The sequence below is a fragment of the Pogona vitticeps genome, chromosome 4 (assembly GCF_051106095.1).
Source record: "Pogona vitticeps strain Pit_001003342236 chromosome 4, PviZW2.1, whole genome shotgun sequence".
Taxonomy (NCBI): Eukaryota; Metazoa; Chordata; class Lepidosauria; order Squamata; family Agamidae; genus Pogona; species Pogona vitticeps.
In genome coordinates, this window is record NC_135786.1 from 141,692,501 (window position 1) to 141,705,760 (window position 13,260).

Here is a 13,260-nt window from a genome sequence, read left to right on the forward strand (position 1 = left end):
AGTGGGCAACGATGGCTGCATCATCTGCGAAGAGGAAGTCCCGCATGCATTTCAGTTGGACTTTGGTCTTCGCTCTCAATCTAGAGAGATTAAAGAGCTTTCCGTCTGATCTAGTCCGGAGATAGACACCCTCGGTTGCAGTTCCAAAGGCATGCTTCAGCATGACAGCAAAAAAGATCCCAAAAAGTGTTGGTGCGAGGACACAGCCCTGTTTCACTCCGCTTCGGATGTCAAAGGGGTCTGATGTTGAGCCGTCAAAAACTACAGTGCCTTTCATTCCCTCATGGAAAGATCTGATGATGTTAAGGAGACGAGGTGGACATCCAATCTTGGGAAGTATTTTAAAAAGGCCATCCCTGCTAACCAGATCAAATGCTTTTGTAAGGTCTATGAAGGCCACTAAGAGTGGCTGTTGTTGTTCCCTGCATTTCTCCTGCAGCTGTCGGAGGGAGAATACCATGTCAGTGGTGGATCTATTAGCTCGAAATCCGCACTGTGATTCTGGATAGACTCTGTCTGCAAGCACCTGGAGCCTCTTCAGAACAACACGGGCAAGCAGCTTCCCTACAACGCTAAGAAGAGAGATGCCACGGTAGTTATTGCAGTCACCCCTGTCTCCTTTGTTCTTGTACAATGTGACAATGTTTGCATCCTTCATGTCCTGTGGTACTCCACCTTCCCTCCAGCAGAGACAAAAGATTTCGTACAGTTCGGTGGTGATGACCTCCTTACAGCATTTCAGCACTTCAGCAGGGATGTTATCCTTTCCAGGTGCCTTGCCGGAGGCGAGGGAGTCCAAGGCCGCTTTTATTTCTGCTAGGGTTGGTTCGCTGTCCAGCTCTTCCAAGACAGGTAGGCACTCAATGTTATTTAATGCTTCTTCGGTTACTACATTCTCTCTGGAATATAACTCAGAGTAGTGCTGTACCCAGCGTTCCATCTGCTGTGCTCGGTCCTGGATGAGCACACCTGTAGCAGACTTCAAGGGAGCAGATTTCTTCTGTATTGGACCTAAGGCCTGCTTGATACCGTCATACATTCCTTTGATGTTACCTGTGTCCGCTGCTAACTGTATATGAGAGCAGAGCTGGAGCCAATAGTCGTTGGAGCATCTCCTGGCAGCCTGTTGGACTTGGCTGCGAGCAGCTCGAAGAGCTTGCAAGTTGTACTCGCTAGGACAGGCTTTGTATGCTGCTAGTGCTCTTCTCTTAACCTCGATGGCTGGCATTAACTCCTCTGAATGGGCTTCGAACCAGTCAGCCACCTTTTGGGTCTTCTTGCCAAAGGTGGACAAGGCGGTGTTATAGACAGTGTTCTTGAAGTGTTCCCATCGTTCAGGTGCATTTGCAGTAGCCGGACCTGGAAGGGCTTCCTCAAGTGCTTGGGCAAATTCTTTCACTTTTCTTTGATCGCGAGTCTTGCTGATGTCAATACGTGGTCTTCCTTCCTTTTTCGTGTGATATACTCTCTTTGTTCGCAGTTTTACTCTACTACACACCAGGGAGTGATCAGTATCACAATCAGCACTCTGGTAACTGCGTGTGATCGTAATACTAGGAAGGCTGGAACGTCTAGTGAGGATTAGATCGAGCTGATGCCAATGCTTGGATCTTGGATGAATTCACCTGATAATAAGCCTCACTGAACACAATCAAGATTACTTCTGAGTAAATATTCATGCATTGCCCTGTTACTTTATGATTTTAAGGTATCCTGACTTGCAGCATAATCTTCAGATTGTGTGATTTGAAACTTCACATGGGAGATTACATCGTTTATAAGTCCTCCATTTAGATGTCTGTGTACCAATGGAAAATTAGGCAATACTCAATATATTCTGTTAACTTCCTTGAAAGAGAGTATGGAAATATTTTAAATAAATTTAATAAATAAATCACTCCTCAAATTCTTATAGAAATCAGTTTTGAAAACCTGAGATCTTGCTTGTACCTTGAAAACTGTTTTTATTTTTGAGTCTGCTGGGCTCAGTTGTGCTGGGGCCTCTCAAAACATGGGGAAAAAATTATAATCGGTGCATATAGACTGCAAGGGGCTAAGATTAGAGATGGGCACGAATCAGAATAAATGTGATTCATGATTCATCAAGGCCGATCAATCACAAATTATAAATGTACAAATTGTTTCTGATGAATTGAGTTTGTTGATTCATTTTCAATTTAAAATCTTTTACAACAGTCCCTGCAAGCACCTAGATACCCTAAATTCACAGGGAAGCTTCCCAAGGTTCTGCTCTACAAGCCCTGCAAGTTTGGTGAAGTTTGGGTTTTGGACATCCAAGTCATACACTCAGAAAAAGCCCCCCCAGGGAAGTTCCCCCCCCTGGCACCTAGAGACAACAAAATTGCAGGGATGCCTTCTCTGGGTTTCCTCTACAATCCCTCCAAGTTTGGTAAAGACTGGGTTTTATACATCCAAGTTATACAACCACAAATGGGATTCCCCCAGGAAAGGGTCCTTTAGCAGCTGGCTTGGGGAATCCCAGTCTTCACCAGACTGGGATTTATTATAGAGAAGAATCATGGGAAGCTCCTCTGAGTCTCACTGGGGGGGGGGACTTTCCTTGGGTAGACCTCTTTATGAGTGTATACACTGGACATCCAAAACCCAATCTTCACCAAACTGGAAGGAACTGTAGAGGCGTGTCAGAGGAAGCACACCTGAAATTTTGGTGTCTCTGGGTATCAGGCGGGCATTTTGTAGCCCAAAAAATCAATGAATCAAACATAATTAAAAATTCATTGATTCCTATTCATTGAGGGTGTTGATTCATATGAATATGAACTGATGAATTAGCAATTTTGAACAAATTTGGTGATTCATTTTTTATTTATTTCCATCTATGGCTAAGATCATAGACATGAGCCAAGGTAGGAAACAGAAATAAGGAAGTCACTATATTTTAAATAGACAATGGAAAGCTTGTTTCCTTTTTAGTCAGTCTATTTTCTTTAGGTTTAGGCAATTTGTGTAAATGCATCAATGAAAAACTAGTGCCTTTTCCTTTTTCAAAATTGTGCACACACATAGCAAGATCAGAACTGTCTGATTGAAGGAAAATATACAAATAACCTATCCAACACTTCTAATTTATAAACATCCCTGCAACATTGTACTTTTATGCATTTTGTGCTATTTCCACAAAATCATTATGTGGATGTTCAAATAAAGACAGACAGAAAGGATCTCAAATTCTTGCAAGCAAGGAGGACATATTTGTGGTAAGCCACTCATGTGGACTGTATGCACATTTTGAAGTTAATACACACATATGGAGCTGTGTTATGTGCTATTCATTCAGCACAGTACATTCTTTGATCCTGCTTGTAGACTTCTTTCCAGGAATCCCCAACTCTAACACAACTCTCTGCAGTATTTTTGCCAATCACACCAAGGCTGGGTGCTAGCATAAGCCACAGAACCATTTCAAAAACTGACAGCCTGACCTTCATTCCATTTAGAAATATCCTGGAGTTAAAGTTAGCTATGCCAAAACTCACCGAAATTGAGCCCTGTCATCTTTTTTTAATGACAGAGTTGAACTCTGGAATATATCAAGCAATGATAAAGAATCAGTCCATTCTGAGGCATATTGGACTGCTTTCATTTTTGCTCACTGCCAGTCTATATGTATCTGGGATTATGAACCCTGGTTTTGAGATGGGCTTAAACTCCAGCTTCTCTCTTTTACAGAAATCAAGCACCAACTTGACATATATATATATATCTGAGACCGCAAAGAGGTATCAAAGACAGTCCATGGGCAAAGGTGAAAGCATGTTAGTGTTGCTGAGAGATGACTGAAGCAGTCTGTCCATGTTTGTGAAAGCAGACAGCAAAGAAATCCCATACTTAAATCTTGAAAAGAACCCCTTAATGAAAGGAAACTACTCTGCATAATCTCAGAGGTGAGAGAAACTTGTGCTGTGACACATACCTACATTAGTGAAAAATTTCTCCCAATCATGGGCTATCTCTAACATTAGTTTCTTGCCTGTTTGTTTGTTTTCTTGTTTGTTTTGTCTGTTTTTCACACATGAATACACTTTTGGGAATCTGAAATAGATTTTCCTGTATGCAACAATTAGTTCCAGCACATCTATTATGACTTCGGGAGATGGATTTTTCTTGCTGCTTTTTGATGAACAGCACATTATTGAGAAACTAAACAAAGCAATAAATTACATTTAGCTGGTAACATTTTTTCTCCCCCAGCAGAAATACATTATTTATCTCCATTTAAGAATGCTTTAAAATACAAATGAGTTTCTAAATCTTGTTTAATTACATGTGTATAGCAAAGGCGGACTTTGTAAGAAAACAGCTTTTGAACTTTAAAGCATCTCCTTACTTGTACTTTCGTATAATTATTATATTTAGTGCTGTCCCCGTCAAACACTAAATCAATAATAAATGCCTGTCCATTCATGATTTCTACAGAGCAATGATAATGAATGGACAGTGGGTTGCCTCTATCTGGATGTAACTTTCGTTATGTCCATTTTATCTGTTACCTTTGCAGCCAGTCTGACTAGGAGACCTCACAAGTAAAGGTAAGGTTCCCCTTGACAATTTTTGTCCAGTCGTGTTCGACTCTAGGGGGCAGTACTCATCTCCGTTTCCAAGCCATAGAGCCAGCGTTTTGTCCAAAGACAATCTTCCGTGGCCACATGGCCAGTGCGACTTAGACACAGAACGCTCTTACCTTCCCACCAAGGTGGTCCCTATTTATCTACTTGCATTTGCATGCTTTCAAACCACTAGGCTGGCGGGAGCTGGGACAAGCGACGGGCACTCACTCCATCGCATGGATTCGATCTTACGACTGCTGGTCTTTCGACCCTGCAGCACAGGCTTCTGCGGTTTAGCCCACACCTCACAGCAAGTGACTAATTAGCCACATAGTTATGCCATTGCTGGCCAGTATTCTGAGAAGTTGTAGTCCAAGAACATCTGGGGACCCAAGGATTGGAACCACTGGTTTAATCTATTCTTCTCTGCAAAAAGAAACTTCTCATCAAGTTCTGGACAGTCCTTTTCTGTAGGTGAAAGGCCAGGCCAGGCTTCATCCTCTTTCCATTGTGTATATGACTCATGGACAATTTCAACAGAAAAATTTGCTTCATTTTTTACAATGATGATCCTTGCTTAAAAAGAAGAAATTAGCCACTGTGAGCTTGTTCTGGTGCTTGTTCTGATGAGCTTGTTCTTCTGGAGGGGAGACAGTGGCTGGCATGATTTCTTTAATATTGTCTGCCTGAAAAGAAAAGGTGTCTAGATCCACATGTGAGCTAGGACTGACTGGAGTGGGAGTTCAAGAAATAGACCATCTCTGCTAGATATACTCTGCTCTTGTTGATCTCTGCTAGATGAAGAATTGTTTTTGCTCTTTGTAGGGGCATTTATTAAAATTTGGAAATGTTTTTCTAGCATATTTCATGAACAATAGTTGAATAACAAGCAACAATCATTTATACAAAGGGGAAGGGGGAGGGACATGCAAGTTAAGGGTAAATGAAGCCTTACACACAATAAGAGGAATGGATCAAACTGATCAAAAGGGTAACAATAATAATATTAACAGTAATAATTGGAGTAATAAATATCACAATAATCACAATAATCACAATAATAATAATTAATAATAATAATAATAATAATAATAATAATAATAATGATGATGATGATGATGATGATGATGATGATGATTTATGTATGTATGTATGTATGTATGTATGTATGTATGTATGTATGTATTTATTTATTTATTTATTTATTTATTTATTTATTTATTTATTTATTTATCCCGCCTATCTGGTTGGTTAAGACCACTCTTAATAAACATCACAATAATCACAATAATCACAATAATCACAACCATCATCATCATCATCATCATCATCATCATCATCATAAATGTAAATATAAATATAGATATAAACATAAATATAAAAAGACAAATAGGCTACAAATCACACAACCTCCTGTGTCTGTATACAAATGCTAGGAGTATGGGGAACAAACAAGAAGAACTGGAAATTTTAATTCAGGAGGATAAGTATGACTTGATAGGAATAATTGAAACTTGGTGGGATGACTTCCATGACTGAAGTACAGCAACTGAGAGATATAAATGGATCAAAAGGAACAGAGAGGATAAAAAGGGAACTGGAGTTGCAGTATAGATCAAAAATACACATTCCTGCACAGAAATACAGGAAGAGGAGATTGGCTGTCCTATTGAGAGCATCTGGATCAATCTAGTTGGGGCAAAAAAACCCAAAAGGAAATTGGTAGTTGGAGTCTACTACCAACCACCCAATAAAAGAGAGGAAGTGGTCATTGGAACTTTTGAAAAACAAATTGCAGGGTTTTCAAAGAGACAAGACGTAGTAGTGATGGGAGATTTTAATTATTCAGATATATGTTGGGAGGCAAATTCTGCTAAGTATGGCCCTTCCAAGAAATTCCTGGTTTGTGTGGCTGATAATTTTCTCCTACAAAAATGGAAAAAGAAACTAGAGGATTTGCTATCTTTGACTTGATTCTGATCAACAGAGATGACTTGGTGGGGGAAGTGGCAATAAGGGGAACTCTAGGTGAGAGTGACCGTGTCCTTCTAGAATTCTTGATTTCAAAGGAAATGAAAGTAGAGTGTAGCCACACACTTCTGCTGGAATTTAAAAAAGCCAATTTTAATAATCTCAGAACAAGGATAAGTAAGGTCCCATGGCAAGAGATCCTAACAAGAAAAGGAGTCCAAGAAGGGTGGGAGCTTCTAAAAGTAGAATTCTATAGGCACAACTACAAACAATTCCAACAAGAAAAAAAGGTGGGAGGCGGCAAAAAAAGGCAAGCGTGGCTTCACAAAAAGGTCACGGAGTACCTAAAACCAAAAAAGACATGTACAGGAAGTGGAAGAAAGGTGAGGCCACCAAGAATGAGTACAGACAAGTAGCAAGGAAATACAGGGATGGTATTAGGAGGGCAAAAGCTGAGAATGAGCTGAGGTTAGCTACAGACACTAAAAGCAATAAGAAAGCATTCTTCAGTTAAGTGAGTAGCAAAAGACAAACAAAAGACATAGTGGCACAGCTCCGCAATGGAGATGGAAAAATGATAATGGAGGACAAAGAAAGGCAGAGGTGCTCAACTCCTATTTTAATTCAATCTTTTCCATAAGACAGATTCAGAACTTCCAAACAAATTGGAAGTGCAAGTGGGGGGAGACAGCAGGATTGCAGCTGGACTGGAGATTGATAAACAAATAATCAAGGAATACCTTACCACCTTGAACGAGTTCAAATCTTCAGGGCCAGATGAACTGCATCCAAGAGTACTGAAGGAACTGGCTGAAGAACTCTCAGAACTGCTATCCATTACTTTCTTGAAATCATGGGAAACGGGGGGAGGTGCCAGAGGATTGTAGGAGGGCCAATGTAGCCCCTACCTTCAAAAAAGGCAAAAAGAGGAACCTGGAAACTACAGGCCAGTCAACCTGACATCAATCCCAGGCAAAATTCTGGAACAGATCGTAAAGTGGTCATTGTGCAACCACCTAGAAAACAATGCAGCAATAACTATAAGCCAACACGGATTTGTGAAGAGACAAATCCTGCCAAACTAATTTGATCTCGTTTTTTTAAAAAAACTTTTTAGTAGTTTTCAATCTATTTACATTCAATTCATGCTTGTTAAACATCGTGTTACATGGGTTGCTTATGATTACTGCATTTGTTTTTTTTGCGTCTTGGTGTCTTCTTATTGTCCCTTCAAAATCTATACTTTTTTTAGACAATTCATGTGTATATTTTAGTATACAATATTGGCTACTATCATAATATTGCTTTCATAGTATATAATGTTCTCAAAATCCTCTAATAACATACCTAATAAAAGTAATTCTGGTTCCAAATTTATATAATTTTGAGGTGATTTAACTGAAGAACCTTGCATTTTATAGCAGTAATAACCGAATAGGTTCCTAGCACATAATAGATATTATCTAAAGCATTTTATACAGATTTTCTTTATATAATTGTTTAGCCACTTCTGTCTCCACATTTTCTATCATGTCTATATCAATATCATATCTAATATATGTTCATTAAGTACTATTTGTTTTACCTTATCCTTATACCAAGCTTCTGTTTACCTTAAGAACTACCATGTTATGGCTTTAACCTGATTAGTGTGATCTCGTTTTTTGATTAGGTAACCTCCCTGATAGACAGAGGGAAAGCTGTAGACATAGTATATCTTGACTTCAGCAAAGCTTTTGACAACGTGCCCCATTACATCCTGATTAGCAAGCTAACTAATGGACACACAATTATGGATACACAATTGGCTATAGAATTATACTCAGAGGTTGATCATTAATGGGTCCTTCTCTAACTGGGAGGAGGTAACAAGTGGGGTACCCCAAGGCTCAATCTGCGACCCAGTGTATTCAATATTTTTATTAATGACTTGGATGAGGAAGTGCAGGGAATGCTTGTCAAATCTGCAAATGGTATCAAACTGGGAGGAATAGCTAATACCCTAGAACACTGGTTCTTAACCTTGGATTACTCAGGAGTTTTGGACTGCAACTCCCAGAAGCCTTCACCACCAGCTGTCCTGACTGGGGTTTCTGGGAGTTGCAGTTCAAAAGCATCCGAGTAACAAAGGTTAAGAACCACTGCCCTAGAAGACAGAAACAAAATTCAAAATGACCTTGATAGGATGGAGCACTGGGCTGAAAACAACAGAATGGAATTCAACAGGGATAAGTGCAGTGTACTACACCTCAGAAAAAGAAACCAACTGCACATTTACAATACGGGGGATACCTGGCTCAGCAAAACTATGAGCGAGAACGATCTTGGATTGTTGTAGATCACAAGCTAAATATGAGCCAACAGTGTGATGTGGCTACAAAAAAGGCAAATGATATTTTAGGCTCCATTAATAGAAGTATAGTTTTGAAATCCTGCAAGGTGCTAGTCCCCTCTCTATTCAGCACTGGCTAAGCCTCAGTATTGTGTCCAGTTCTGGATGCTAACAAATTGGAACAAGTTCAGAGGAGAGTAACATGGATGATCAGGGAGTTGGAAACCAAACCTTATGAAGAAAGACTGAAAGAATTGGGCATATTTAGCCATTAGAATAGAAGACTGAGGGGTGATATGATAGCACTTTTCAAATATTTGAAAGGCTGTCGTATAGAGGAGGGGCAAGATCGGTTCTCAATCATCCCAGAGTGCAGGACATGCAACAATGGGCACAAGTTACAGGAAGCCAGAGTTTGATTGAATATCAGGGAAAACTTCCTAACTGTTAGAGCAGTATGACAGTGGAACCAGTTACCTTGGGAGTTGGTAACTGGTTGGATGCATCAACCCTGGAGGCATCCAAGAAAAACTTAGATAAGCACCTGGCAGATATGCTTTGATTGTATTCCTGCATTGAGCAGGAGGTCGGATTTTGTGGCCTTGTAGGCCCCTTCCAATTTCACTTTTCTATGATTCTATGATACAAAACCTTGTATTGTCTGGAAGCCCATGTATTGTCCGGCAAAGACCAGTCTGGATGATTTGGTTATGACTGACTTATTTTTTACTAACAAGCAAATCAAAATGTTGTTCCTTCTTTATTTATTTATTTATTATTTATTTATTTAATTTATATGCCGCCCACTCTACCCAAAGGTCTCTGGGCGGCTTACAACAATTAAAATTCAATGCAATAAAATAAAATGATTAAAATACAGTTAAAATACAATTAAAATACAATTAAAAGCAAAGCTAGATGCTGCATGGCTAGATGCTGCTTAGAAATCAAATGCTGCCTTATTGTACTAATTATACCTCAGAATATAAGAAGGACTTAGGTGTGGATAGATAACAGCATGGATAAAATATTTGCAAGAAATAATGAGAACAGACACCATTTAAAAAACAGACCAATAAGCAGTTTAGTTATATGATATGCATTAGCATATAGCAAACTCTGATTGTAAAGGGTAAAAACTAAAGAACTTCTGAAAGAAGCTGGCTTTGTGATTCACTATTTCACATTCTTGAAGGCCCCACTTCAAGATTCCTTTCCTAAAGTCTGGAAGAAACTCTGAGGTTTCTTGTCCCTAACAGGGCAGGGCTTGTGCATATCTCTTTTGAGGGGGGGGCAGGGGAGAAAGGGTGGAGAATGGGGAAGGAAGGAGGGGGAGAGTTGTAACAAGATGGGAAATGACCTGGATTGTGTTAATATGGAAACTCAATAAATGAATTAATAAATAAACTCGAATTACAATCAAGGTGATAGTAAAACAGGAAAAGATGCTTGGAGTGATTTCTTACAAATCTGTGGAGGAAAGGGCAGGCAATGGGGGCTGATTGGACAGATGGGGTGACTGGCTGGTGTGTATGTGTGATTGAGCAGGCAATTGGGCAGACGGGGGCAGATCAGGCAGGCCACGGGTGGCAATTGTGCAGGCAGGGGTGTGTGATCAAGCAGGTGATCAGGTAGGCAATGGAGGGATTGTGCAGGTGGGTAGGGGTGACTGGGCAGGCACTGGCTTTTTGCAAGCAGGTTCAATTTTTTAAAACTGCTGTATCTGATAGTAGGATTTTTTAAAAAAATTAAGCAGTAGGGGCATTCATATGTGGAATTCATTCCAATGATTTGATTCCACATACGCCTCAAAATAAACAGACTTCTGCCAGAGAAGGCACAGTAGTTCATGCATGCACATGCCTCATGTATACACTAGAAATCAAATCCGGGTTGTTTTCAGCAGAACCCAGGTTTTATTGTCAGTAGGATCCAGCCCTCAGTCTCAGTCTTGGTCTCTCCCCTTTCCGTTTTTTCCACATCGTACATTTGGTAGCTCATTTGCTCACCATCTGGCTATTTCCTGCTAATACCCATCTTTTCAATGCTGCTTCTGCTTTGTGTTTGTCATGGTATTGGGTGAGCTGCCACATCTGTTCTGTGTGGTGATTGTCCGTGGTTGTGGAGTTGTGTGGTTGCTCACAGACAAGGATGGCTAGAGTTCTTAGTATGGATGTGATGTCTTTATAGAAGATCATTTGGGCCAGACAGAGGTTTGTGGGCTCTGAAAAGTATAACACACTGCTGCATGCAAACAATAAATACAAATGTGTAAGTAAAGAGCTAATTAATGAGGAATTATTGTCTGTATGCTTACAGAACAGAATGACATGACTCAGTACTGACAGTGGATGTCCAAAATCTTGTTTTGTATTCTGAGCCACGGAAAAATGGGGAAAATCATGCTCAGGTTGTAATACAGCTAAGCAATACAAGCTTGAAGAAACATTTGTATTCTGAACTAGTTGCAAATACTGACAACATATCTGGCCTAAATACATTGTGTTAAAACATATACAGTTGTGTTCAAAATTATTCAACCCCCAATGCTGTAAAGGGGTTTAGGGACTATAGTGTACATTTGGAATTGTATTCAGAATGAAATCCTACAAGGACGTTTTAAAGAACCAAATGCAACTAAAATAACATCAATTGTTTATGTAATACAGTAGTAAATGTTTCTTTTGTGGTTTCTTCATTGCCACAATTATTCAACCCCTTAAAGACTACCACTCTGAAGAAGAGAGGTTCATTCAGGTGTTTTCGATCAGGTATTGAAAACACCTGTGGATGTCACCGAGCACCAATCAAGCATAATAAGCACCAATTAGGCAGCTTTAAAATGACTGTGATACTCAGCTCCTTCTAGACATTTACTGGTGTGGTTACAAACATGGTGAAGTCAAGAGAATGGTCCAGGAAGACAAGAGAAGAGGTGATTTGTCTTCACAGGAAGGGCAATGGCTATAAGAAGATTGCAAAGAAGTTAAACATACCAAGAGACACCATAGGAAGCATCATTCACAAATTCAAGGCAAAGGGCACTGTTGAAATGCTACCTGGTCGTGGAAGAAAGAAGATGCTGACTTCGACTGCTGTGCGCTACCTAAAGCGTAGAGTGGTGAAAAGTCCCCGTGTGACTGCTGAGGAACTGAAAAAAGATTTGTCAGATGTGGGTATAGAAGTTTCAGCTCAGACAATAAGGCGCACACTGCGTAATGAAGGTCTCCATGCGAGAACCCCCAGGCGCACCCCCTTGCTGTCTCCCAAGAATAAGAAGAGTCGACTGCAGTATGCCAAAAGTCATGTGGGCAAACCACAAAAGTTGTGGGATAGTGTTCTGTGGACTGATGAAACAAAATTAGAACTGTTTGGGCCCATGGATCAACGCTATGTTTGGAGGAGGAAGAACAAGGCATATGACGAAAAGAACACCTTGCCTACTGTGAAGCATGGCGGGGGGGTCAATAATGCTTTGGGGCTGTTTTGCTTCTGCAGGTACAGGGAAGCTTCAGCGTGTACAAGGTACCATGAATTCTCTTCAGTACCAGGAGATATTGGATGAAAATGTGATGCAGTCCGTCACACACCTGAGGCTTGGGAGACGTTGGACCTTTCAACAGGACAATGATCCCAAGCATACCTCTAAGTCCACTAGAGCATGGTTGCAGAGGAAAGGCTGGAACATTTTGGAGTGGCCATCGCAGTCACCAGACTTAAATCCGATTGAGAACCTCTGGTGGGACTTAAAGAAAGCAGTTGCAGTGCACAAGCCTAAGAATGTGACTGAACTGGAGGCTTTTGCCCATGAAGAATGGGCGAAGATACCCGTAGATCGCTGCAAGACACTTGTGTCAAGCTATGCTTCACGTTTAAAAGCTGTTATAACTGTAAAAGGATGTTGTACTAAGTACTAAGATTGAATGTCACTTGGGGGTTGAATAAAAACTAATAATGATGTGAGCACAGAAAAGACATTTGTGGTTATTTCATTATAAACTTAAGGTTATATTTCTCTGACCTACAAGTGCCTCTTTCATGTAAATGTAAGCAAGATGACTGAATGATCAAAATCAATGTCAAAATGGCCAAAACATTCAATTTCAGTGGGGGTTGAATAATTTTGAACACAACTGTACATTCGTGAATATCCATTTAATCATTCCTGTACTTCCAGAGTTGGAAAAATAAAACAACTCTTAGTTTAGGAGACTGAAGGCAACTACACTCCCTGTTTTGCCAATGAGCACACATGAGCTACTTTTAAAGCAGACCGGGTATTGCTGATGGATGTTTTTAAAAATCTTAGAGAAAAGAAAGCAAACGTGTCACACTATAGTTATGAAGATCTGATATCACAAAGTGAAA